General features: G+C 41.2%; 1 protein-coding gene and 1 long non-coding RNA gene across 2 annotated transcripts in view; one reads left to right on the top strand and one right to left on the bottom strand.

The window, feature by feature from the left end:
* TGFB2 (transforming growth factor beta 2) overlaps positions 1–24,097 on the top strand; it is a 65,065-nt gene that overhangs the window by 7,254 nt on the left and 33,714 nt on the right. The gene's annotated exons all lie outside the window — the stretch shown is intronic.
* LOC136014818 (uncharacterized) lies at positions 19,745–23,147 on the bottom strand. The gene is made up of 3 exons (XR_010612877.1): positions 22,919–23,147; positions 21,310–21,380; positions 19,745–20,098 (listed from the first exon to the last, which is right to left on the bottom strand). It is a non-coding gene; the product is annotated as an uncharacterized LOC136014818 (long non-coding RNA).

Below are 24,097 nucleotides of genomic sequence, written 5' to 3'. Positions count from 1 at the left end.
CCTTATTGTAGAGCTGAGCCTTTCCCTACTGGGACCCCCTTAGGGAAGGAGCCTCTTTTTTTTGTTGCTATACAAGACCTCGCACAGTGTGATGGTGACTTCAAGTTGTTATAAATAACTTTGTGAAAGATAAAGCAACCTCATAGCTGACCCTGCTTTGAGCTGGAGGTTGGACTGGATGTCCCTTCCAGCATGAATTAGCCTTGTAATACTGCATTTTAATACAAGAAAAACAATGCTTGTGTTTCAACTTCCACAGGGTGGTCTTGATTCAAGTATCAACAAGTTACTAAATATGTGTTGTTTTCTTTCAGTTTCGGATTTGTCCCTTGCTTTCTTGCATAAGAATGCTCCTGTTCTTCTTTCTCTCTGCACCCATTTTTCTTCTACTTATGTGTACTAATCTATTGCATTAGAATATTGCTTTTCAAGTAAGCATGATGCGTTGCATGAATATAGACTTCTGTATTACACTTCAGCAAAAGCTGTGGCATCCTTTTAGGCGAACTGAGGCAGGGGAAAGGGAAATGTTGTGATACTGACCTTTCACTTTGCTTGTTTGGCTCCTTCCCACCATATCTAACCCACACTGCACTGACAAATGCTTCATCTGTCTTGACAGGCAAGTCCACAAATAACCATTCATTCATAACTTGGAGCTGCTGTAAGACTCCTTATGGGTTGCTTAATCTGACAGTTGTGCATTTGAGCAGAGACTTTGAAGAAAAGACTGCAGAAGGACCATGAGTTCAGTCTGACTTTGTGAAAACTAAGAGGGAGGTCTTGCTTGAAAGAGGATACTGTACTAAAGTATATGTGTGCGTGTGTGCATGCGTGCACACACACGCGTGCATATATTTAAGAGCATTAAACCATCTGTTGTTGCCAAAGCCCAAATTGGAATGTTCTGGGAAAGATAATTTAATTTTTAGCTTCTGGATTCATTTCAGTGATGGCAATTTCAACACTTCCTGGGGAGAGTCTATCAGTGGTTATGCGCATCAAATGCAGCAGTAAATGTCATTCTTTCCGTTTCAGTTTTTCAGGCTTACAACTTTATTTTTCCCTGTTTGGCTGGTGTTAGTATTCAGCGTTTTCATCTCTTTTTAGACCCTTGCCTTGAATTTTAAAAGACGAGCTAAGCCTGTTGAAGTTCCTTCTCTTACTTGTTTTTGTTTATGTATAGCATTTGCAATCCAGCAGCTAGCTCAGCTGAAATAGCGATGGTAACTTGTATTTACCATAGCAATGAGTGAAGGATGGGAATCACAACGTGTGGGTTTTCATTCCTTGGGGTGGGGAAAAAGAAGCAAGAAACAAAACCACTACCCACAAAACCCCCCAACCTTGTGGGTGGACTTTGTACTCAGGAGGCTGAAAAGCTAATAGACCTTGGCAGCACTGACTCTCTTGAACTGATGGGAGAGTACCTAGCAATCCCATACTTGATGAAGGCTTTGCTCAGTAATACTAATCCTGAGCCCACAGGTGATCTCCAGTATCTCAAATTGAAAAGAGATTCCTTGCTTATTTGAGTAGGCATTGCACAATAGGTATAAAATGACTTTTGGGGGGCTTTGGGCAAATAGTCTTAAAGACTCCAGGATTGCCCAGATGTCTGCTATGAGAAAGAACATCTGCAGAACTTTCCATCTTACAAGTGATGTGTAAAAATGATGCAGCAAATGTACCCTCTTTGATGCTAACAGGGACAGCAACATTGGGGTCTGGCATTCACCATGGCTTGTGGCAGGCTTTTGCTCCTTGTCCCACGTCTGCTTGGTCCCAGGGGTGGCCTGGGTTAGCAAAGCTGAGAGATGTCTCTGGTACCCCAAGAATGTGGTGATGGAGGAGCACTTCTGTCCTCTGTATTGCAGTTCCTGGCCTTCGTGCTTTGAGGGTTTGATTCAGGAATCAATCCAGTTGGCTGGATAATACTAAAACAGCACTTAATGAATACCTAGTAAGCAAAATTTATGGATACCAGGGGTCAGATCCACTGACACATGCAGCACTGGCAGCTAATTTCTTCATCCAAATGCCTGTAGGGGGTACAGGGGATGTTTGCCCTCAGGGAAGGATAAGTGATATATTGTGTTCTCCAACATGATGTGATGTTTTAAACTGCTTGGAGGTGTGTTGGATCCATGCAGATCCTTGGTGTTCTCATTCTCACCCAATCTCTGAGAGATCCAGCTCAGTTTTCTTGGCTCTTGTAGTTGGCTCTGGGCCTTCCTGGCAGTGCAGGGGCTGTATATGTCTTGTGCCAATCACTGCCGTGTACTCAAGTTTTTCTTGATGCACGCTTTGGAAGTGAAGTAGCCACATTTCAACATTGAGGTATGCTGAAAGATGGCTGTACTTTTCACTTGTGCTTGCTGTGCATTTACCTAGTGTATAATGGCAGGCTATTGCAGCAGCCATACATACATCTGTAGGTTTGTGAGTGAGGAACAAGTTCCAGCTTTATTGAAAAGAAATCTGCTGTTCTGATCTGGTGGTGTGATAGGAACTGAGAAGGCTCCCTGCCAGGATATACAGCTTGGAAAGAAGGGAGCTAAGGGAGCAGCTTTGTCCCAGTTAGGATGGACTCGGAACAGACTGTTTGGTGTCTGAGCTTTCTCTCCCTCTTTGAATCTGGACTCCCCCATCCCAGCTTACATTTCTTCCAGATGCTAGAAGCCATGTATTTGGAAATTTCACATTCCCCTTGCTAATCAGGGAAGAAAAGAGCCCCAAAAGAATCTAGAAAAAGAGATCTTTATAAAGGTGGCCAGAGAATGAGTTAGAACAATATCGTATGTCTGAAGGAACTTACCTCCTTCCAAGCTGGAGTCCTATTATTTACCCACTTTATTGAGAGACTTAATTTTCTCTGGCTGGAAGCGTATTTGTTGAGGTAGAATCTGGAAAGGAACCTACCTAATGCACACTTGCCACAAGGCCATACATGTGATACAGCCAGACCTTTCCATTCTTCTGCCTTTTGAGAGTATGTTCCCCAGATTAAGGGCCCTGGTCCAAAGCCTGCTGAAACACTGGAAGTCTTTCCATTGACTGCATGCAAAAGTCTTTGGATCAGGTATTAAGTGCTGTTCCTTTGTTTCAGGGAACGGCCCCATCTTCAAGATATATAGGGACGTGTTACTGTAATGTGGTGCTTTCCCTTTTATTGAATTGCCACTGGAGATCTTCTGCATAAGGCTTTGGAAGGGAAAAAAACCCTCACTTTTTAAAATAAACACCTTAGTAGCTTATTGATGGAAGCATTTGATGGCAGATGTCATCTGGGAACAGCATATGGCAGCAATATGGCAAGAATGCCAGAATGCAAAGGAGGCATGAGTTCATGTCCTGTACTTCTTAGGTATTCCACATCTCCCTCTGTCTAAAATAAATGACCATATGACTGCAAAGGTCTTGGCAAATAAACATGCCATAATATATCTCTATCATCCTCCCTACATCGAGTTTTTATCTAGAAGCTAATCACAGAGGCTTCTTATGAACACATGTAAAATCAGACCTCAGTACCTGGAGCAGGGACAAATCTAGAGGCTGTGAACAAGAATGTGGCAAATCTGTGTGCATTGGACTGTAAAGAAAGGTCAGGGCTAAGCCAACAGGGTGGTTTTGTGTTATCAATCAAGTCTTAAAAAGTCAGTTCTAGAAGTGGAGCTGGGAGAACAACTTCTGAAAGTTACTTTGCTGCATGATGTATGCTGAGTTTACAAGCTGGAAAGCCAAGCAGTTTAGGAACAGGACCTATGCTTGCAGCATGAAGGTGCAAGTGGCTTTATGTAAAGCCTCTCTGACTAGCTGTGTCTCAAAGTGGCTCATTAAATTATCAGTTAACTTTTGAGGTGCTTTCTTGCATTGATGGAAAGCTGGAGCAATTTAATTTGAGTCAGTAAAGCCACTCCAGGTTTTTAACTTTTGGGCCTGAAATTAGAGTCTGTGCAGTGATTGTTTAGGCAAACAGGACAGTCATTGTGGCTGGGGAATTCAGCAGCACCTCAAGAAGTGGTTCCTTTGTAGCCTTTGAGAATCTCAGATTTTTGTTCAGATGAAGGCTGACTCAGGTAAATCTGCTTTCTTGATTAGAAAGGTCCTGGATGCTGTTTCGAGGACTCAACATTCACCACAGGTTGTTGGGCTTTTGTTTGCTTGGGTTTTTGTTTTTAAAAGAAAAGAAAAACGTTGGTTTGTCTTTTAGCTATGTGGTACTTCCCATGTCGTGGTGAGATGAGGTTTGATCCTAAGTCATTTGGTGTAGGACATAAAACCAAAAGGCTTGGTTCGTGTTTAATCTAAGGAAACTACAGAGCCATAAAGTGCCTTAATGTAATCACAGCCAGACCTACAAGAAGGTTTACAACTGAAATGGTGAATGGTGTGTTAGAACAGGAATGAAATTAGTATCTCCTTCAGCTGAGATGTTGTTCTCAGCTGAAGATGTTCCAGGTCTCTTCACACTCATAGCTAATGGCTAGTTGATATCATACTGTATTTTAGAAAGGGTGAGACTGTTGTTGCTCTAGGAGGCTTTAAGTTAGAATGGACATTTAGGAAATAAAAAGCTGGAAGCCATTAAGACGGCCTGCTGTTCTCCCCACCTGCATTTTTCAGCCAAACTAATTCCTTTCTGAAAGAGAGTTCACACCATACCTGGTAGATTATTCTGGTGATTGATTACATTCACTAGAAACAAGCATCTTGGTGTTTTAAGTTGTTTAGCTCTAAGTTCTAGCATTCAACTCTGGTTTAAAACTTCACTTGCTGTTTTGAACACTCATTACCAAATTTGTGGACATTGAGTAGGTACCCACAGGAGAAGGAAGTTTTGCAGATGGGAACTGATGTTCCTGAGAGCAAGCTGGGGTGGTTGCTTGAAGACTCATGAGGCAATGAGGCAGCCAGGAGCTCAGCGTGGGCTGTTTTACCCAGCTTTGGGTATGTCCATAGACTGTGATTGAGCCACAGCTCTTTTAAGCTTAATATGTTGTGCTCCGTGAGGTGCTTCCTGGCCTTTTCAGTTATTCCCATGGTTTGTCTCTAAAACTCTGCTTTATTCGTATACTGCTGAGATTGTGGGCAGCAGTACTGGACACATCATTTCAGCAGTGACTGTGGCGTTACCAACTACGTGCATGTTGTAGACTCTGCTCTAATTCATTATTAACACAGGTCATGCAGCTAGTTTCAGCTGTAGTTTTGCCAGGAGTGCTACAAGGAGAAGTAAATTCATACCTGGGTAATTATCCATCAGGGTCCCTTCCTACCCAAGTCCTTTTCAGATGTCCTGACTCTCAGGGTGGGGTGGAGTCCCCTACTCTGTAAGTATGGTCTAGTTTCTCTGTCCTATAGAGCTGTATTTTTATGTGGGTTCTACTGACATCTATGTCTTGATAATTCAGGATTCAAGTCACTGTATTCAGGATGAATCATCTTCTTTGTCACATCTGTATCATTATTTTATCTGCAATTGGTTACTAATGGTTTAGTTCCCTTCCAGGTGACGGGTAAAAAGTATTTAATAGAACAGTACAGTAAAATGAGTCTTATGGGACCTAGTTAGAAGCTTGTCTCTCAGTAACAGTTTGCTGTCTGCCATTGTACTTCGAGTCTCATTAAAATGCAAGGCTTTGATTCATTTACTGCCTGGATATGTTAGTGTCCTGTTATTTGTGTTTCTTTACGAAATCATTATGTAGCACCAGCTTAAATGTCTTGCAGCTACCCAGGCAGATGATACTAAAACAATTGTCTTACCAGCAGGATTACCGGTGTCACTGAGTAAGATACTGGACCAGTAGGATATGTTTTTCTTGAGCTGATGTTGGTTATAATTCCTTAGCTCCTCAGAGCTGATTCCTATTCTTGTGCTTTCCGTAATTTTTTCTGGGATCAGTGTAAGGCTGACTGTATATGTGAGGTAGCATGAGTTGCCCTGTTTGGGATTGTATATTAGCAAGTATGTTCTGCCTGAAATCCTTAAGGATTTAACAGTGTTTGGGATTTATTGAAAGACAGTTTTAGTGATTCAGGTAGTTCCTTGGACAGCTCTTTAAAAAGTCTTGATGCAGGTTATCTGGTCTTGCTTTTTTTACAGTGATGGTATTACCTATTGTTTCAAGACTACCTGAGTTGCTGCTGGAGTGAAAAACCAAGTCTTTCCATCTTGCGGTTGTCTGGCTATTTTGGATACAGAAGTGTCTTTCATATTTCTCTCATTATTTCAACTGTTTTTATCTTGTAATAGATGAATATCACTAGCAAGCTTCCTTAGTACTTCAGTAAATCTCATCTTTGCATTTCTTTGCCATGAAGCTGGTATGCACCTATGATTTTTCTGACCTATTACCTGCAGTTCTTATTTTCTCCTGTAGTAGTTCTTGGCAGCTATTTTTTTTATTTGTAATACATAGTTGCATTTTTAAATTTTATCTTATGGTGTCATTTGGTTTCTGTCACAGCCAGTTTTCTGAGCAGGGTTGTTGATAGTAGAACTGTGTCCTTTGTAGCATACATCTGGTACCCTTTCCAGGTAGGCGATTCGAGACAGCCAGCACATCTTCACCAATGGCAAGTCCTGCCTGACCAACCTTGTGGCCTTCTATGATGAAGTTACTGCATCAGTGGACAAAGGACGCGCTATGGATGTTGTCTGTCTGTATTTCTGTAAAGCTGTTGACACAGTTGATCACATCCTTCTCTCTAAATTGGAGAGAGATGGATTTGATGACTGTTCGGTAGATGAGGAATTGGCTGGATGGTCACATCCAGAAGGTAGTGGTCCATGGCTCAATGTCTGGATGGACACCAGTGACAAGTGGCATCCTTCAGAGGTCCATACTGGGACCAGTACTGTTTAATATCTTCATTAGTGACATAGACAGTGGGATTGAGTGCACCTTCAGCAATGACATGAAGCTGAATGGTGCAGTTAACAGGCTGGAGGGAAGGGGTGCCATCCAGAGGAACTTCGGCAAGCTGGAGAAGTGGGCCTGTGCGAACCTTATGAGGTTCAGCAAGGCTAAGTGAAAGGTCCTGCACCTGGATTGGGGTGATATTGATACCCTCAGTATTAATACAGGCTGGGGAATGAAGGGATTGAGAGCACCCTGCCTGACAAAGTCTGTTGCCCTTGTGCTGGCAGGAATGGTGCCACCCGCAGCTCCCTGCTACACAGCAGGAAGTACGTGGTGATGGGTTATATAGTGCTCATACAGTTGGCTGGCAACTCATCCCTAAGAGAAGTGAGGGGCCAGACACTCTGCTGTGAGGTTAGATCTGTTGCCAGAAACCATAATTTTGGAAGAAAAGTAGTGTTGTTGGGTTTCTTTTCCACATTCAGTAGCACAAGGCGTGGGCGACCTCCAAGTTACTGACTCAGTTGGTGACTCCATGTTGCAAAGTAGTTAGTAGAGGTGTTCTTACCCCACCCAGAGGTCTGAGCCGTCCTATAAAGAAATTTCACTAATGTTAAAAATAGCATAAAAGGCATGATGGATCATAACTTTTCCTAGTAGCTGGGATTTAGTAAAAGGACCTTGGAATTAGGAATATCTGTACTTAAATAATAAGAGTTGATACTCTCATTGAGTACATCCTCTTAATGCTAAATTGGAACTAACTAGCAAGTGTCTTCAGGTATATCTTTGAGAGAATGACCAGGTATTCAACATTAATATTCTTTCTGATAGCTATGATGTTATAGCGTGATTTGGGGTTAGTTGTACAAGAAGCTCTGTAGATGAGCTCCTTCAAGCTTTGTTGTACTGCACTGTTTGTTCTGCAACTCCTAATCCTTCCATGTCTATCTCTGTAGTAGTCTCTGGGCTCACCAAGCAGCCATATTTCCCATGCTAAAGCGCATGAAGTTCTTCACTACTCTAGTGTTTTAGGAGCTTCCTAGACTAGTTTGGGTTAAAGGTAGAGGAAGGAGTTGAAAGCTGAGCACCTCCATGTGTGCATTTACTGTATGCAGGCAGCACTGGCGATGTTTTCGACTGGCTGAAGAGTTTTCTCTAAAGAGAGGTTTACAATCTCTGTACTTTTATGTTCCCGAGTTACACTGGACCAGGGTGCAAATATTTTTAACTGTAATTCCTGTTACGAAGCAGGAGAGATTGCATGATTTTAATGTGGTTAAAAACTTTCACTTCCTTCTGTCTCTAGCATTCACCTATTACCCACGGTCTTTATCTTAATCATTTAAAGCTGTGTTGCCTGTGCTTTGAGTCTGTGAATCTTGACTTCTCTGCAATGCACAAAAAATTGCAGTTTTCTTTTGTCTTTTTTCCTGTTGCATTTTTACTTCTTGCACAATTCCTTTTTATTCCTTATTTTTTTCTTTCCCTCCCCAGAGTGGAAGGGTTGGACCATCCAATCTGCTTTTCTTGAAAATGCCTTGCTTTCATTTCCTCCTCCAGCCAGGGAATGGTTTGGAAAGGCTGTTCCCTAGACCCTTGGCTGAGCAGGAGGAGGCAGCCAGCCGTGCTGCTTGCCAGGGATACAGGAGTGCTTCCTGGCAGAGGTGGGGCAAGAGGAGCAGAGCCGGTGCTGTGGGACTGGCTTTCATCTCCTCCACTCTCAGGAAGGCACTCTTGAAATTTCCTGACTGCTTTTAGATCTCCCAGTCAGAATAGCTGAGCAGTGAGGCCACTCACTGGAGAGAAAAAAAGCAGGAAAAGAGCAACTTGCCTTTAAAAATAGTGATAGATTAAAAATACTAATTTGTGCTGGGCAATCCAGTGCAAATCTCTGTGTCTGCAGCTTTGAATACCCAGTAGGAGAAGATGGGTGCTCCTGTGTGCCTGGCCACATCGCTATTACCTTGTATGAATCCCTGTTTTCTGTGTAATGGTCCAGTTCTGATTCTTCTGTTAGGAATAAGATCTAGGTCTATAGTTTATTCTGTTCCATTATATTTAGCATATCCAGAGGAGGGTTGCTAGGATGATCAGAGGCTGGAGCAGCTCCCATATGAAGACAGGCTGAGAAAGTTGGATCTGTTCAGCCTGGAGAAGAGTAGCTGCATGGAAACCTCAGAGAAGCCTTCCAGTATCTGAAGGGGGCCTACAAGGATGCTGGAGAATGACTCTTAGTTAGGGGCTGTAGTGATAGGACAAGGGGTGATGGGTTTAAACTTAAACAGTGGAAGTTCAGGTTATATATAAGGAAGAAGTTCTTTACTGTGAGGGTGGTGAGGCACTGGAAGAGGTTGCCCAGAGAAGTGGCAAATGCTCCATCCCTGGCAGTGTTCAAGGTCGGGTTGAACAGAGCCTTGGGTGACATAGTCTAGTGTGAGGCGTCCCTGCCCATGGCAGGGGGTTGGAACTGAATGTTTAAGGTCCCTTCCAACCCAGACCATTCTGCGATTCTATGATTTAGCATTGGATGCACAGTGTAATGTTGATTCCTAATGTTGATTTTTTTTTTATTATTATTTTTATAATTTTTTTCCTCTTTTTTCATTGTTCTTGGTACATTTCTATTTGTGGATTTGGTTTTGGAGCACTGAGCATTGCAAAGTATTAAGCCCTATTGCTGAGATGAAGTTTTGGGCAGGAGGAGTGTTTAAGTATTGCATTCTGGCTCTGGGGACCTGCAGACAAGTTGCTGTCAGGAACTTGTTTGTGCAGTATTCTTTGAAATGAAATTTTGCAGGTTTCTTGGTAACGTCTAACAAAATGTAATTCCTTGGTCTCCATTGTTCGGACTGTTACCAGAAATTCATGAGTGAGAAGACTTGACTTCTAAGCCCTGAAGATGTAGTTTGGGAGCATCTGTCCTCGTTCGTGGTTTCATCAGAGACATGTTTCGGAAGAGGTCCCAGTGTGAAAATTACTGCTGTGGAGAAGGCTTTCTGTTATTTGCCCCCAAGAATGACATGCCAGAATCTGTCATGCTGCCTTCAGAAGTGATACATTTCACTGTGTGTGACTGGTTCAGCTTTTATTATGAACCTTGAATGAAGTTAGCAAATGATGAGTGGTCGCTGGCTTGGCCTAAAGACACACCTGCCTGAATCACCAGTGACAAAAGGTAACTCATCTGAGGAGCTGATTGCTGCACATGCATCAACAAGTGATGGGAAACCTCAAAGCAATATGAAGCCTTAGTGTCATGATGAATCTTTTCTCATCCTCCCATGCAGTTTTCCAAAGTGGAAGAAATAATTCATTTCATAAATGGAAGAGGCTTTGTTTTATGTGCTTTTGTGAAAGCCTGGCTGTAGTGAGATGAGCTTTACAAACTTCTAGTTTAGACTGTTGCAATTCATGCTCCTCAGGTTGGACACAAAATTTGCTGGTGGCTGACTTGGCTAAAAGCAGCCGATAGTACCAACAGCAAATACATCCCATGTGCTATGCAGATGGCATTTGCTCCTTCAGAGTCTTAGTGGTAAGAATTCATGTTTCTGACTGGAAGTTATAAAGCCCATGAGAAGCTGGGATCCTTTTGCCTGATAGGCTGTGTCAACCTTAAGTAAATACTAAAATACCCATCTCGCTTTTAGCATTATGAAGCACTTTGGGTACTGGGAGCTAAACAGGTACGCATGAGCACTCCTAATTCAAGGGCACTGGCAGCTATTCCATGTTGTTACAACTTTTTAATCACTTTTGACAGGGAACTCCAAACTACATATTGGTGTCACCAAAGAAAAAAAGTCTTGTGTTAAAGCAGTCTTGTTCTATGCTGGAAAAAATAAAAAAGAAGTTCACTCTGGATAGTCCTTCTTGCCACCTCTTTTCATCTTATTGAGAGGTGCTAAGTAAAACATCCATGGGTAGGAACAGCCCAGTTGGGGAGGCTGTAACTGCCTGTGTTTAGTGAGTCAGGGCTCTCCACAGCTCCCATAACAGAGATCGTTTTCTTTGCTCCCATTCTGGTTCTGCTAGTGCATCAGCCAGCTTTCACCCGGTATTGCAGCTGCTGACAGAAAGGTTTTCTGATGTGTGGAGCCAGGGGCCAACCACAATTTGTCCATGTATTTACAGGGATCATTTCACTCCAGTAGAAGTACAGCCAAATATGTCTTGATAGAAACATGCTGCATCCATCTAACAACACTATCCAACTGAGACATTGTGAAGAATGCTGTAATACTTGTATTACAGTAGTTGCTCAAACCCCAGTGAGAGATCAAGACCCTGTTGCATGAGGCGCTGTTGATCTTGCAGTACTTCTCCCAGCCCTACAGACCTTCATGTCTAAGATGACAAGTCAGATAATGATGCTCCATGGTGTAATCGGTTATGCTACAAAAGGCATGTGTGCTCAAAACCAGAGACTTCACGTGATCTTAAATATTTCTTCATGTGACAGTGTTCATTATCTTGCTGCTGCGCTAGTCTAGAATGCTTATCTAGGAAGTGATTGTACATGAGAGTTGGAGAACTTCATGTGTCATTCAGTCCTATTGGTGGGGTTTTTTTGGTTGTCAGGGCCAGACATTAATCTTGGCCTTATAGCCCCGATAACTACAATTTCTCATGAGCAGCATGGTGAGTCTGAAAAGAGAAATTAAGAGTCAAGAGGATATTTTCCCAGAAGATTACAACAGTTATAATGGAGGTCAAACTTTTGGCTTCAGCTATTGGACTGTTTCGCTTTAAACTTGAAATGCACATCAGTGAAAGCAGCAAGTTCAAAGTTTAGCATGAAATAATGCCAAACACTAAGGGAAAAAAAAAAAAAAAAGCATATCATAGTAATTTTACTAAAACTTTGCAATCACTCTTCACACTGGATATAACTTTTCAAGCAATATTACAAAGCAATCCCAAGATAATGCAGTGGAGGAAAGCACTGTACAACCTAGCATCCTAGTTTGGGGAATTTAATACCAGGGAATGGAATATCAGTTATAATTATCTACTGTGTTGTTTTAAGCATGGACTTGATGTTAATACCACAGAGAATTTACTCATTATACATGCATTATTACACATCTCAAATATCAAGGTATAAATTCCTTTAATACAGGGCTTATCTCTCTAATGTAAGGAGCTGTTATGGTTTATTAGCTAGTTGCAGCAGACTTCCAAGTCATCCAGTTACCACAGAAGAAGCGTGGAGCTTTAGGGACTTCCAAGAGGCTGCTCTATTGGTTCTGCGTTAGAAGGGGGTGCAGACTGCAGCCGTGATATTCCAGATAGGTGTTTGTGTAACCTTTTCTTAAAGGCTTCCAGTCACCATCACATCCTCCCTGTGCAGTCTATTCTAGTGCATCATTGCTATCCTTGATGGTTTTCATGGTGTCTAGCACAAACTTTTCATTGCTGCAGTTCAGAATTAATCATGATTTATCCATCATAGAATCATCATAGACATGGAAAATGGGTCATTCCCCTGCTTTTTTTTTTTTTTTTTTTTTGTGGCAGCTGTTTACATACCTGAAGGCTGTTTTTATGTAACACCTTAGTAGTCATTTTTGTCTGAGCAAACCAAATTTACTCATTAGCCTGTGTTTTATAGCTGTGTAGTAATCTCATTCCTCTGCAGCACCTAGTTGTGTAGATGCTTGTATTTTAACTAGGAACCTCTGGTAACTGCTTTCTCAGGGCAGTTTTCTAGTCTTGTAGCCTACCTACTACATGTTTTTTTGTCTAGACCACATCTCCTTCATTTGCTGCTGGGCATGTCACTGTCCAAACTCACTGAAGTCAAGATAAATGTCACCTGTGGTTTCTCCTCTATTTGCAAAGCTTGTTATCCAGTCCTGAAGGCACTTCAGGTTGTTTGGATGCTAATTGCTTCTGACAAGTCCATGTGACCTGTTACTCAACTCCTTGTTTTCTTCCAGGTGCTAACAAATAGTTTGGTTGAATATTTTTCCACTCTTGTTCTGTCTTTAATTCCTCACTACTACTTATTCTCCTCATACACTCCCCTCTTTTTTTTAATAGGTAGTATAGGTTAGAACGTATTCCAATCTTCTGCTACTATGTACTTGACACTATATTTTAAACTATTCTTTCTCATATACAAGTGTTACTGCTACTAGAAGCAATAAGGAACAGTAAAATAGGTAAGAAATAATGTGGCAGCTCTTTTCAGAAGTTAGGTAAGTGTAAAAAACTGTGCAGATGTCCACAGTTCTCTGCATGCTAGGCTGTGTATTAGACACACTTTGCTTGTAAAAGAATGGAGGGAAGGACTGAATGCTTCTGTGCCTCTAACCATGGCTTATGTTTGGGGGTTTTTTACATTGTGCTATGGCTGTTGTTTACCACATGGTCAACAAATTTGTTTGTACCTTGCGATGTACTTGGCAGAAGTGGGACACACCTTGGGAATCTCTTCTTTGGAAATACATTGCAAACAGCACACTGAGTTGCCAACTGTGTGTGAAAGTCACCTGACAAATTTCAACAGCTTCATGATCATACCTTAATTTTTGTTTTAAAAAACAATCCGAGGGATCATGAGTAGCATTCTCTATTATCTTTTACTCAGGAGTCTCCACAGATGCCTACAGGAGGCAATCAAATGAGAAGACTCAGCTCTGACCCTCCCCATTTTGCATTATTGTTACTCCCTTTTTTCTGATGGAATTTCAAAAACTGGATGGTATGAAAGGAATGGAGAAATGACTTCTAAGCATTTTCTCTCAGGCCTCTGTTTTGAAATAACCAAATGAATTCAGAAGTAACTTTTTCATACTCTTTTCAAGAAATCAAAACAAAGCTGCATCATTGGCTAGGGTTGCTGTTCCAGAGCATACAATTGATATTTATGAGAAACATAATATTCTGGGGTTTTTAGGCTTTATTTCTTTGGACAGGGACTACTTGAGTTTTATGCCAGCATAAAACAGGACAGTGGTGCTTCATCTCCTCTGATTGTTAGTGATTTCCAAGCATCATGTTTTCTGGTGGCCTATATTTGGTCCCATGGATTATGTTACTTTGCACATGAGCTCATCTTTTTTACCTTTCCTTTCCTTTTGCTTCAAGTCTAAGTGGCTCCCTTGCTGTATCCACATGTCCTTCCCTCCACCTTTGGGATAGATGGCAAGGGAGAAGGGGGCATTACGTGTTTGCTTTAGGCAAGCATTGCCAGTTTAACCACAGGCGTAGTTTATCATAAGTAGGTGCTGTTCACCTAATCATTAGATCAGCACTATGGTAACTTACTTTCAGAATGAACTGTGTGCACGTGAACTGGATTCTTAGCTACCAAAACTTGAAGTTGTTGTGTCCACTGAAGGAACACCTGCCCTGATTAATTCCCCTTGAGCTGAGGGCATAACCTGCTTCTGATCTGCTTTCACTGTATTTCTTTTAATTCCTTTTTGAAGTCAACTGCTATGTTTTAATTTTCTAAGTGGCAAACCTGAATAGGGTAGAGACCATATTTAATGGCATATTTAATCTCCCCAAAACATGCTGGTGTTTCTGTGTGAGAAGTCACTGAGTAGTCCTTCTTTCTAGACAGTATGATTAAGAGCTTAGCTTTATACCTGGTGCGGTAGAGGGTGAGGTTACAAAGGATCTGCTTGGCATGTGGTCTGTTCTCCCACCACTGCTGGTGTGTCATTTTCCTTTAGTCTACTTTTAAAGGTCAAGTGTACAAGTTTTTGGAAGTTGCACTATTTTAGAGGCCATGTGGGTTATTGGTTTAAAATAGACACTTAACTGCCAGCTACAGTTAGATGAACTATGGAACCACATCAAAACAAAGAGAAACTACACGGACTATCACAGTCTAAAAAATATGCTAATTAATTTGGGGGTGCGTGGTTTTTTTTCAGTATTTCATGTTAGTCTTTCTGGTGCGCTCAATTGTGTTTTGAATTTTGATCACCCTGAGTCCAGGAGTGCCTAAAAAAGTAACACAGCAGTTCTGTAACTTCTCTTAGTGAGCAAGGTGGACTACAATGTAATGATGTTACTGCCTTAAAAATTACTGGTCAGTTTTTGCCCCATTCCATTTTGACCTGTTACATTCATACAGCTATTCAGTCTTTGTTCTCCTGCATCAGACTCTGGAGCCTTGCAGTTAAACCATTTTTTGGCTCTCAGTCATATTAATATTTGCAATTACTTCATTATATGTTTTTATGCTTTCTACGTTCCATAATGCTTTTGTGTATGTAAAATAACCTACTGTTGTGTAAATTTGAAAGTGGCAAATAATTTTTCTTTGTTATTTGGCATGACTGTAAGGTTAGCTGGTGTCCCATACTTGTCATTTGAATCTGTGATCCTGTATTACAGTATCTGTGTGTCAAATGCACAAAGCCAGGAAAAAAACATTGTTATAGATGTAATTCACACCTGTATTTTGAAGACACCTCCATTGTGAATTCTGAAGTTTCACCTCTGAGATACGGAGCTTTTCCTTTTGATAGTAGGTCAGGCTGGGACTGGGTAGATCTAGAACAGTCCTGAAGCATGCAGTGTTTTGTGTAGGTATGTACAATATTTCACTGCCAGGTGTTCTTCTCTATCAGCTTTTAGAAGGACCTTGACACCACGGTGTGCAACGAGTACTTCAGACAAAATACCCACCTCAACAACAAATTCTCTGGGCAGTTCCCAGTTTCACAGCCTATTTTCCAGTGTGATGTTCCTTCTGAATATGGTTCTTAAGAAGCTTGAACAACCTGTGTAATTTGTGCCAATATCGTTTGACTGAAGCAGTAAAGACTATTTCTGGAGCCCTACTTCTGTAGGCACAGGTCAGCTTAATACCTACAAAGCCCTACCAGTAGGAAGTATGACTAATAATGCATTTAGAGAAGAATAGTTTAAAATTGCTGTGAAGAGCCACCATAGTTTTCATGCTCCTTTGAACTAATACGCTTTCAAATCATTCTTTAGGTTATTCCAAGCAGTCATTGATGCATTCCTAGTCTGTTTTGATCTTTAAGAAATGCAGACATTGACTCTGTAATTGCTATCCATATTCATTATCACAGTCATGGTGTTGTATGATGCAATTTGTGGAGCTCTTTCACTGAATATGATCTCTGTCTTGAGTCTGTGTTATTTTTGGATCCTTCTGAATCAGAAATAGTCAGAACATCTTTTTCTAATATTTAGTTGGATATCATCTTGTTAGTCTGAAATACATATTCTTCTATATTTTTGGTTTCTTTGTGTGCATATGCATGTGTGTATGCATGCCTCTTTCTCTAGTGAATTTTGTCTTAAACATTGATGCCTGACTGAAAAAGCACAAAGTAAGTTGCTTACAAATATGAAGCCAATTTTTCTGCAATTATTGCGAAAATTGTAAAACAAAAGAGGTGAAACTTCAGGTAGAGGTGAAGCATTTAAATTGATTGACCAAAAATTGCCAGTAGAAATAGCAGGCAAAAAGTCATCTGTTGTTAAGCTCAGGTGTAGTTCCATTGTCTTCGCAGTACTGTGAGCCTACTCAAGGTGTGGGTCTGAACCCTGTCACTCAGGGGTGCAGAGCTGTCCTGTGCCACGGTTCTGTTATGTCCCATTAGTGTGTGATGACTCACTAATAAAATGGGATCCAAAATTCAGTCTTGGTGATGTGTGTCTAGAAGCCAGTCCTCTGCAGGTGAATCTGAAGCAAGTGGCCATACTTGGAGTGATGGATGTTCATAGTGTCTCAAGGAAAGACGTTTATCTTGAGCTTTGGAAAATCCAACTGGATCCATCTGGCTATTTTATTTGGACACAGAAGAACTATTCTAGCCTTGTAAACCTGAATGCTTGGCTATGAATAGCACAGACAAGAACTGAGTGCCCACTATGGTATGAACTTGTGCCATTTCCTCATGTGTTAACGTGTCACAAGGAGAAGTCTCACTATGAACAGTCGAGTGTCTGGAATGCCCTGTATTGCCTTGTGTATTGTGAAAAGAGGCACGTACCTGCAGCAACAGTAGTGAACTGTACCATTCTCTGTTCTCCTTATTCCTCACCTCTCCCACTGCAGGCACTGGAAGGTTAACATATAAAAAGTGCATATATTGAAACAAAAAACTTAATCCTTTTTCAATCTGTATATAATTTTACTCCAGACAAGGCAACTTTCCAGATTTACATTAACCAGTATTTGAAATTGGATGGTTTTAAGACTCAGAAAGCTGTCTAGGACATCTTACTATTTAGCCTAAAATGTTTCAGAAAAACCATTTTTTTCTTTTTTTCCTTCTTACTGTTATTTTTTAAGAATATCAGAAATAGCAAAGTTTTGTAATAGCAGTAATATATTAGAACCCAAAAAACTCAAACTCTTCACTATGGGTTTTTTTGGCAATACATTTTAAAAAACCTACTGATTTATTTAAAATCTTATCACTGTTCTGGGGCAAGCTGGGGAGGCGCTTTCTTGCTCGCAACAGCATTATTTACTCACTCTTAATGTGCTTGGACCAGTAAAGTTTGGAGGTCACAGTTTAAATTAGAGTGGAAAAGAGTGGGTTTGGCTGTTGGAGTAAGTCACTTTTAGTCGTCAGTATCTAGAATATTTCTATTGGGTTAAAAAAGAAAAGTTCAATTGGAACAACAGTGTCTGGGAATCAGTGGTCTTCCCATTGTCTGGGGCTAGACGCTAGTCTGGGTCAGTGCTGAGTATTGGTCCCTTTTCAGATTCAAAGGGATTTTGCTTGTTTCTACTTTGTATTTTGGGAGGTAAAACCTGCATTTTGGTCCAGGGCAGCACAGTTCCAGTTCTGATGTCACAGAGAGGCTGAGGTTTGACAATTAGTTAACAATATTCTGTTAACAATGTTCTCACATCTGATGTTGAGGTGTCATCTATCTGTTTCCTTGGCCATCTTTCCTTCACAACAGAAGGTGGGAATCTTTTTGCACTTGTTTGCCAGTGGCAGACCATGGCAAGATATTGTTCTCTGCACACATGGCAATCTCTCTTTATTTGCCAGTATAAGGAGGAGAGTGGGCTTTCATGCTTCTGAGGATTGGGTTAGGAAGGCACAAATTTGTGCCTCAAGGTATGTGAGCACCATATATCCTATATGTAATTAGTAAATTTGTATTTGCTTTAAAGTTTCTATTGTAGAACGAGATTACTTTTGTTATTAACACCTCCTCTCTCAGAAAAAATTGGACACCTCTATTCTCCATGTACTGTGTAGGTGTCATAGTTGGGTCTTTGCCTCTTTTACAGACACTACTAATTCAACAGTGTTATGGATTCAGACCGTTTTGGTGGGCAGTTCTGTAACTTGCAATAAGAGGAAAATCCATTTTTGTATACTTGCAGTGCCACAGAAAGTTCTGAGACCACTGACTGCTCTGGAAGGAGAAAGATGGGTTTATTTCTAGCCTGCATTTGAATCCTACACAGTGTATTATCATTTTTCCCCATACTGGTATTTAAATGCTTCTTGAACAAGTCACTGCATCTCTCTTCAGAAGTCTTTGCAATGTAGTCAGCTCTATCATTCATAACTAAAAACGTGTTGTTCCATAGGCATGGCCAGCCATTGTGTTCACATGGAAGAGAAGTTTTAAAGCTGAAAATCCTGTCTCTTCCTAACTTCCTGTGCTTGACATGAAGCATCTAATCCATGCAGTTAAATTAGCAGGAGTAAACATTAAATTCAGATGAGCTCTTCCAGCCTTAGGGGCTGTAGCAGTTCTGAACAGAGCACGTGGAAGTTGGCAGTTCTCAAGACTGAGCCTGTATGGGCAGAGCCTTAGGTTAGCAGGTGAGAAATGCTTGGAGTTTCCCTTCCCAGGCTATGCTGCGTGGTGCCATACAATAATGCTTTATTATAAAGGGAATTTGAACTTAATTGTTTCTTTATGACTCTCTTCTTATTCTTCAATATCAGCAGTATGCAAGGAAAAGGTGAGGGAAATGCACCCTCTTCTGCCTCGTAGCTGTGGATGATAGCTCTGAGTAGACGCCTGCATACAGAAGATGGCTTCCCTCGTTCATTCAGTTGTTGGACTACTTATGTATAAGCAGGGCAGTGGTCAAATGTGTGCCGGACCCTCCATCTAGGAAAGGCCTTCAGCTGGCTCTCAGTGCTGTTCTGTAAACCTTGTTATGAAATGTCAGGGCTTTGCATGCATTGGTCCTTGCTGTTGTGCAGATGGTTATGTCATAGGGAAGTTCCTACAGGAGGACAAAACATGACAAACCAGCCTTTATCATCTTTCTCTTCTCTTTCGTTTATGAAGGATGATAAAAAAATACTTATTCAAGACACTGGGGGCTCTAAAAAGGCAAGTAGCTCTTGTCTCTTCCCTTAGGAAAGCATTTCTTTTAACTATGGTTTGTTTGGTAAATGATGTTTATACAGTCCTGGGATTTAATATCTTCATTTGAACTGAATAAAGCCAGTTGAATACTGCTTGGCACTAAGCAACAAAGTGCGTATGTTGAGATGCCAAGAAGAGACTCTGCTGGGCTCTAGATGCTTCACATTCCAGACCTGTTACCTTGTAAGTGTAATATTTACCGCATTTCAGTCCAGCTGGAGATGAAGAGCAGGCCTGTGAAGGAGAGGAGAGTTGGAGAGATTTTAAGCTGGAGGAAATAAAGCTTGAATGAGCTGGTAGAGCATGCTAAATTTTCCCCGGATAACTGACACATGTAGACATGTAAAGAGCAATCACTCATGGCCAGTTTATTCAGGCTAAAATCAATGTGCATGGCAGTAAAGGAAAAACAGGAGGGAAAAATAGAAAGGTCTACTCTAGCCATGGATGAAAAACCTCTGTGAACACGAATGAATTCTTACAAGGGCACAAGAGCAGTTTTAACAGTTTTATTTCTGTGCACACTTTGCTTTTGTACCCAGATGTCTTTTGTACCCAGAGGACTTCTCATTTAGAGATTGTGGTCCGTGGTTCCACCAGTGCTTGAAATCTTGTTTACAAACAGAGCTGGTAAATGAGCAAATTGGAATGCCTGGAACTCCTAAACATTTTTAATCTGTGCAAATCATAAAATCCAATGCCTGAGAAGAAACGAGGAAGCTTTGCAAAACCATCCCAATATTTCATGTTTCAGTCCCATGTGAGTGCTGCTGGAGAATGATTTCAGATTCTTGTCTACCAAACTGACATATCAGGGAGAAGCTGGATCCAGTTCAGTTGGACTTTATTGGATTATTCCTTTATAGCTGAAAAAAAAAAAAAGCTGCAATTCCAAATATGATGTGTAACAATTGTGCAAATTCTTTAATCCTGTTTTCCATTCATTTATGTAATAATTAAAACCATAGACCTGGAAACTGTTTTCACAGGCAGAGGCCTTTCATTTGCAGAGGCCTATTTTGTGTATTTTGTATTTTTTGTGACTGTATATTCAGTTTTACTCTCTTCCAGAAGAGAGTGAAACTTGATGGTGTTCATTATGAATCTGTGCGTTGGCTTGGTTTCTTACAAGTTGTATATTACTCCACTGTACCCATGACAGTGTAATTGGGGGGGTATTTCATTTTCTTCTCCTTTAGAGGGCACCACAAAATGCTCTAATGAAAGATAATAATAAGCTTAAAGAGGAAGGAAAGTTTTAAGGGACTAATTGAAGAGGGGAAATGGCCGAGTGGTTTAAAGGAATGAAATGGTGGGAGAGCTCCAAGTGAGGTGAGGCAGCAAAAGTAAAAGAGCTACCACCAACTGTGATGAATAATAGATGTGTGCTTAAAAGCTGTGGTCATGGGGCTGTCTAAGTATGCAGATGGAGGGAGGAGAAGCATAGTTTACTGTTTGTTAGGAGACAGCAGTTCAAAGGTTCATCACCATATGTGTCATAGTCTGCAGCCATAGGTAACAAGGCAGCATTTTGTGTTCCAGACCTATGGCAGTAGGACGCTACCCCTTCTAGGTCTGTGTTAACAGGAAAAGCAACTTAGGACATGGTTTATAATATAGTCATCCATGATGGGGCATAAACAGCTGTCCTACTGGGTTTTGTGGGACGCACTGCTTAATTTGATTCCTGTGTCCTAATCTGATCTATGTTAGCCAACTTCTACCAGTTAAAACTGTATTCCTGGTTTTACAAAGCAAATTTTGGGAGAATACTGGATGGCTCTGTCTAGACTGGAATTTAATCTCTGTGCAGATGTGAGGTACATGAAGGATTTGGTTCTGTGAGCTCTTCTCAGGCTGAAGACCTTCATGAGAGCTGGATTCATCCCATTCTTCCTGCTCAGGACTTTGGGCAGGAAGGTGTTTAAGCACATGCCTGTGCAGGAAAGCTAATAGGATGACTTTGTTAGGGCTGTGTTTAAAGCGAAGCCAATGCCTATGCTCTTTCTCTGAAGCAGAGTGGTAGGCTTCTTGCCTAGTTATTCTGTTACATATTCAGAATTATTTTACCACTTACCTCACATATATGTACTTCCAGTTGGTTAAACCACCCTGCAGGTGAATAAGAGGGGGAAACGAAACATCTGACTTGAGAACAAGAGAAATGAGACTTGGATTATTCTGTGTGAAGGTAGAGACACACATAAACACAGCAGAATGAACAGCTTAAACTGAGTTGTGAAATAGCCTGGGAATGTCCTTTCCCTGCCATTTCCTTGATTTCAACACCACTGAGTTTGTCATGTATGACGGCTTTGTGGTTGTTGTGACACTGTTGGAGAAAATTGGATTTGGGGAAAGTTTTCTTAGTTCTTTAAATAATTCAAAATGTTTTCCAGTTGTGTGTTTCTCTCTCCAGTGCAGCTTTGTTCTGTAAAGTGCTTGTAAAGTAGATTTTTGCATAGAGTTATGTCATAGTGATGGTATATAATCCTTAGGACATACATATACAAGGGATTTCCAGCCATCCGATTGGCTTTTATAATACTTGTGACTAGAAGCCCTTCCCCACAGAAGATGAAAATGCAGATGCATATTCACAGGTTTAAAACACAGCTCAAGTCATCCAGCACTAAAGGCACAGGTCTGAGCCTGTGATGAGCTGTTTGCTGTGGAAGTGGATGCTGTACTGATGTTTAGTGAATGGCCTAATTTTACAGACATAGACATATGGGTAACCGCAGTTTACCTTAAAAGAAGCTGTCAGTGCAAGTGAAATTCAAGAGAAAGGAGCCAGGAAGAGGAAAGATTTTAAAACATAAATAAATAAATATACATAGACTTCCCCAAAGGAACGCACGTACACCTAACCTTACACCTAACCTGCTTTGAGACAAATTGTAGAATAGTTAAGAAAAGGTAGAATGTTTTCTTAGATAAAAACTATTTTTAGATTACTTTGGGTTTTGGGGTATGATGGCTGCTTAGGGGTTTTTAGGCACTGCAGTCAGCAACTCTATGTCTCTGTGTAAAGCAGCACGATATACAAGTGGTACAGCTGGGCTTGTGATCACATCTGATTCCTCAGCCCACCAGTGGAGAGGCTTCCTGTTAACAGATCGCTTGTGAAGATACCACCTCTAGCATTTAACTAGAAGAAGGTTGGGAAATCATAGATAGAATCCCAGACTGGTTTGAGTTGGAAGGGACCTTAAAGCTCATCCAGTTCCAACCCCCTGCCATGGGCAGGGACACCTCCCACTAGGCCAGGGTGCTCTAAGCCCCATCCAGCCTGACGCTGAACACTGCCAGGGATGGAGCAACCGCTTCCAGTGAAAAAGGAAAAAGGTCTTCGTTACAAGGAAAACTGTCAGACTTGTGAATGGTGGAAGGTTGATCTGTTTTAAGTCACTGAGTTTAAGTCGGTTCACTTTAAAAACTCAGCTGAACAGTGCCAGCAAGTCAGGTCTTTGCCACTGAGAAAGGTTTGTGGTCATTTTTAACTTTATGACACCACCCCCCCCACCCCCCCCACCCCCTTTTTAATAGAAGGTAGGCAATTGTACTTGTAATTCTTGCTTATGATTCCTAGTTGAAAGAGGAGCAGCCCTTCATGGAGAGAGATGAAAGACACTAGGAGTATTTTTCTTGCATTCCAGTGTTAAGCAGAATAGCAAAGTACATACCTGAGAAGCTTCCAAACACAACACACATCTATTTACATATTTGATTTCAGCGGTGATACATGATAACCTGGGATTTCATTCAGAGGATCCTGATGGGGATTTGAAAGGAGTTCTTCCCTGAATGTTCACAGAATAACTGCTGAAAGCTGAAGGACCTTTTGTTGGCAGACTGATGTCAAAGAGAACAGGAGGCAGAGAGCCTGGAGACAGTTTTCTTGTGCTGAAGATCCTTTCTGTGCTTACAAGTGTCGGGGTAAATTCCTGGCCCTTTTGAAAGCAGCAGGAATGTTTTGTCAGTGACTTCACTGGGGTTTCAGAGAGGCTTTGGTAACTCTGTAACTTGTTCTAATGCCTGTTGATGGATGCAGCAGCTTTCCTGTTAGCTTGTCATGCATCTTCTGAGGAGAAGGGGATCTGTCAGCTCCTCTTGGGAACGCATAGACATAAGCTTGCTACAATGGTATTCGACCTAGGAGCACGGGATTCATTGAAGGTGTTTTCTTTCTCACTATTAAAGCTGTAGTGTTGCATAAGCAGCAGTGAGATTATAGGGAGATTATGTTTGAGAGAGCAAGCTGTTGTTGTTTCTTTACCCTGTATGTTTAAGCCTCACACAAGATTAACATTTCTTTGTTGAGAAACAAAGATAGCAGTATGGGTTGTGTTTACATTCCCCTTTGGCTCCTTTGCATGATGGGTGATGTGTAAACAGGACTTTGAGGAGAGGAGAGTTGAGGCCAGGTCTTTCAGACTTTCTAAAATCCTAAAAGATTTGTGTGTGCTTAAAGATGGTCCAGAATGGAAAATTCAGCATTTGTTGCTCTCCAGAATACTCCCGAGTAATTAGGTTACCCCAGTTAAGCATTGCTCAATAGCTCAAAACTTAGACCTGAAAATAGCTCTCATGTGATGCATTCAGTGGTGTTCGTGTTACCCAACCTCTGCATTTCAGCATGGATGAGAGAAAACAAGCCAACGGCCTGGAAAGCTTTAAAGGCAAGCAGAGAGGAGGGCCTGGTGAGTTCATGTAAAGGAATTCTTCTTCTGGAAATTCATATTAAAGCAATGTTAAAGGCAGGGTCAGAAAGTATCCGCTGCCTGAGAGGGACTTGTAGGTTTTGCTATGTAAGGTGCTAGTTTATCCCAGTTTCCAGCTACTTCAGCTTTTGCAAATAGCCT

This window comes from Lathamus discolor, chromosome 5 (assembly GCF_037157495.1).
Source record: "Lathamus discolor isolate bLatDis1 chromosome 5, bLatDis1.hap1, whole genome shotgun sequence".
NCBI lineage: Eukaryota > Metazoa > Chordata > Aves > Psittaciformes > Psittacidae > Lathamus > Lathamus discolor.
This window is presented reverse-complemented; position numbering and strand designations above follow the sequence as displayed.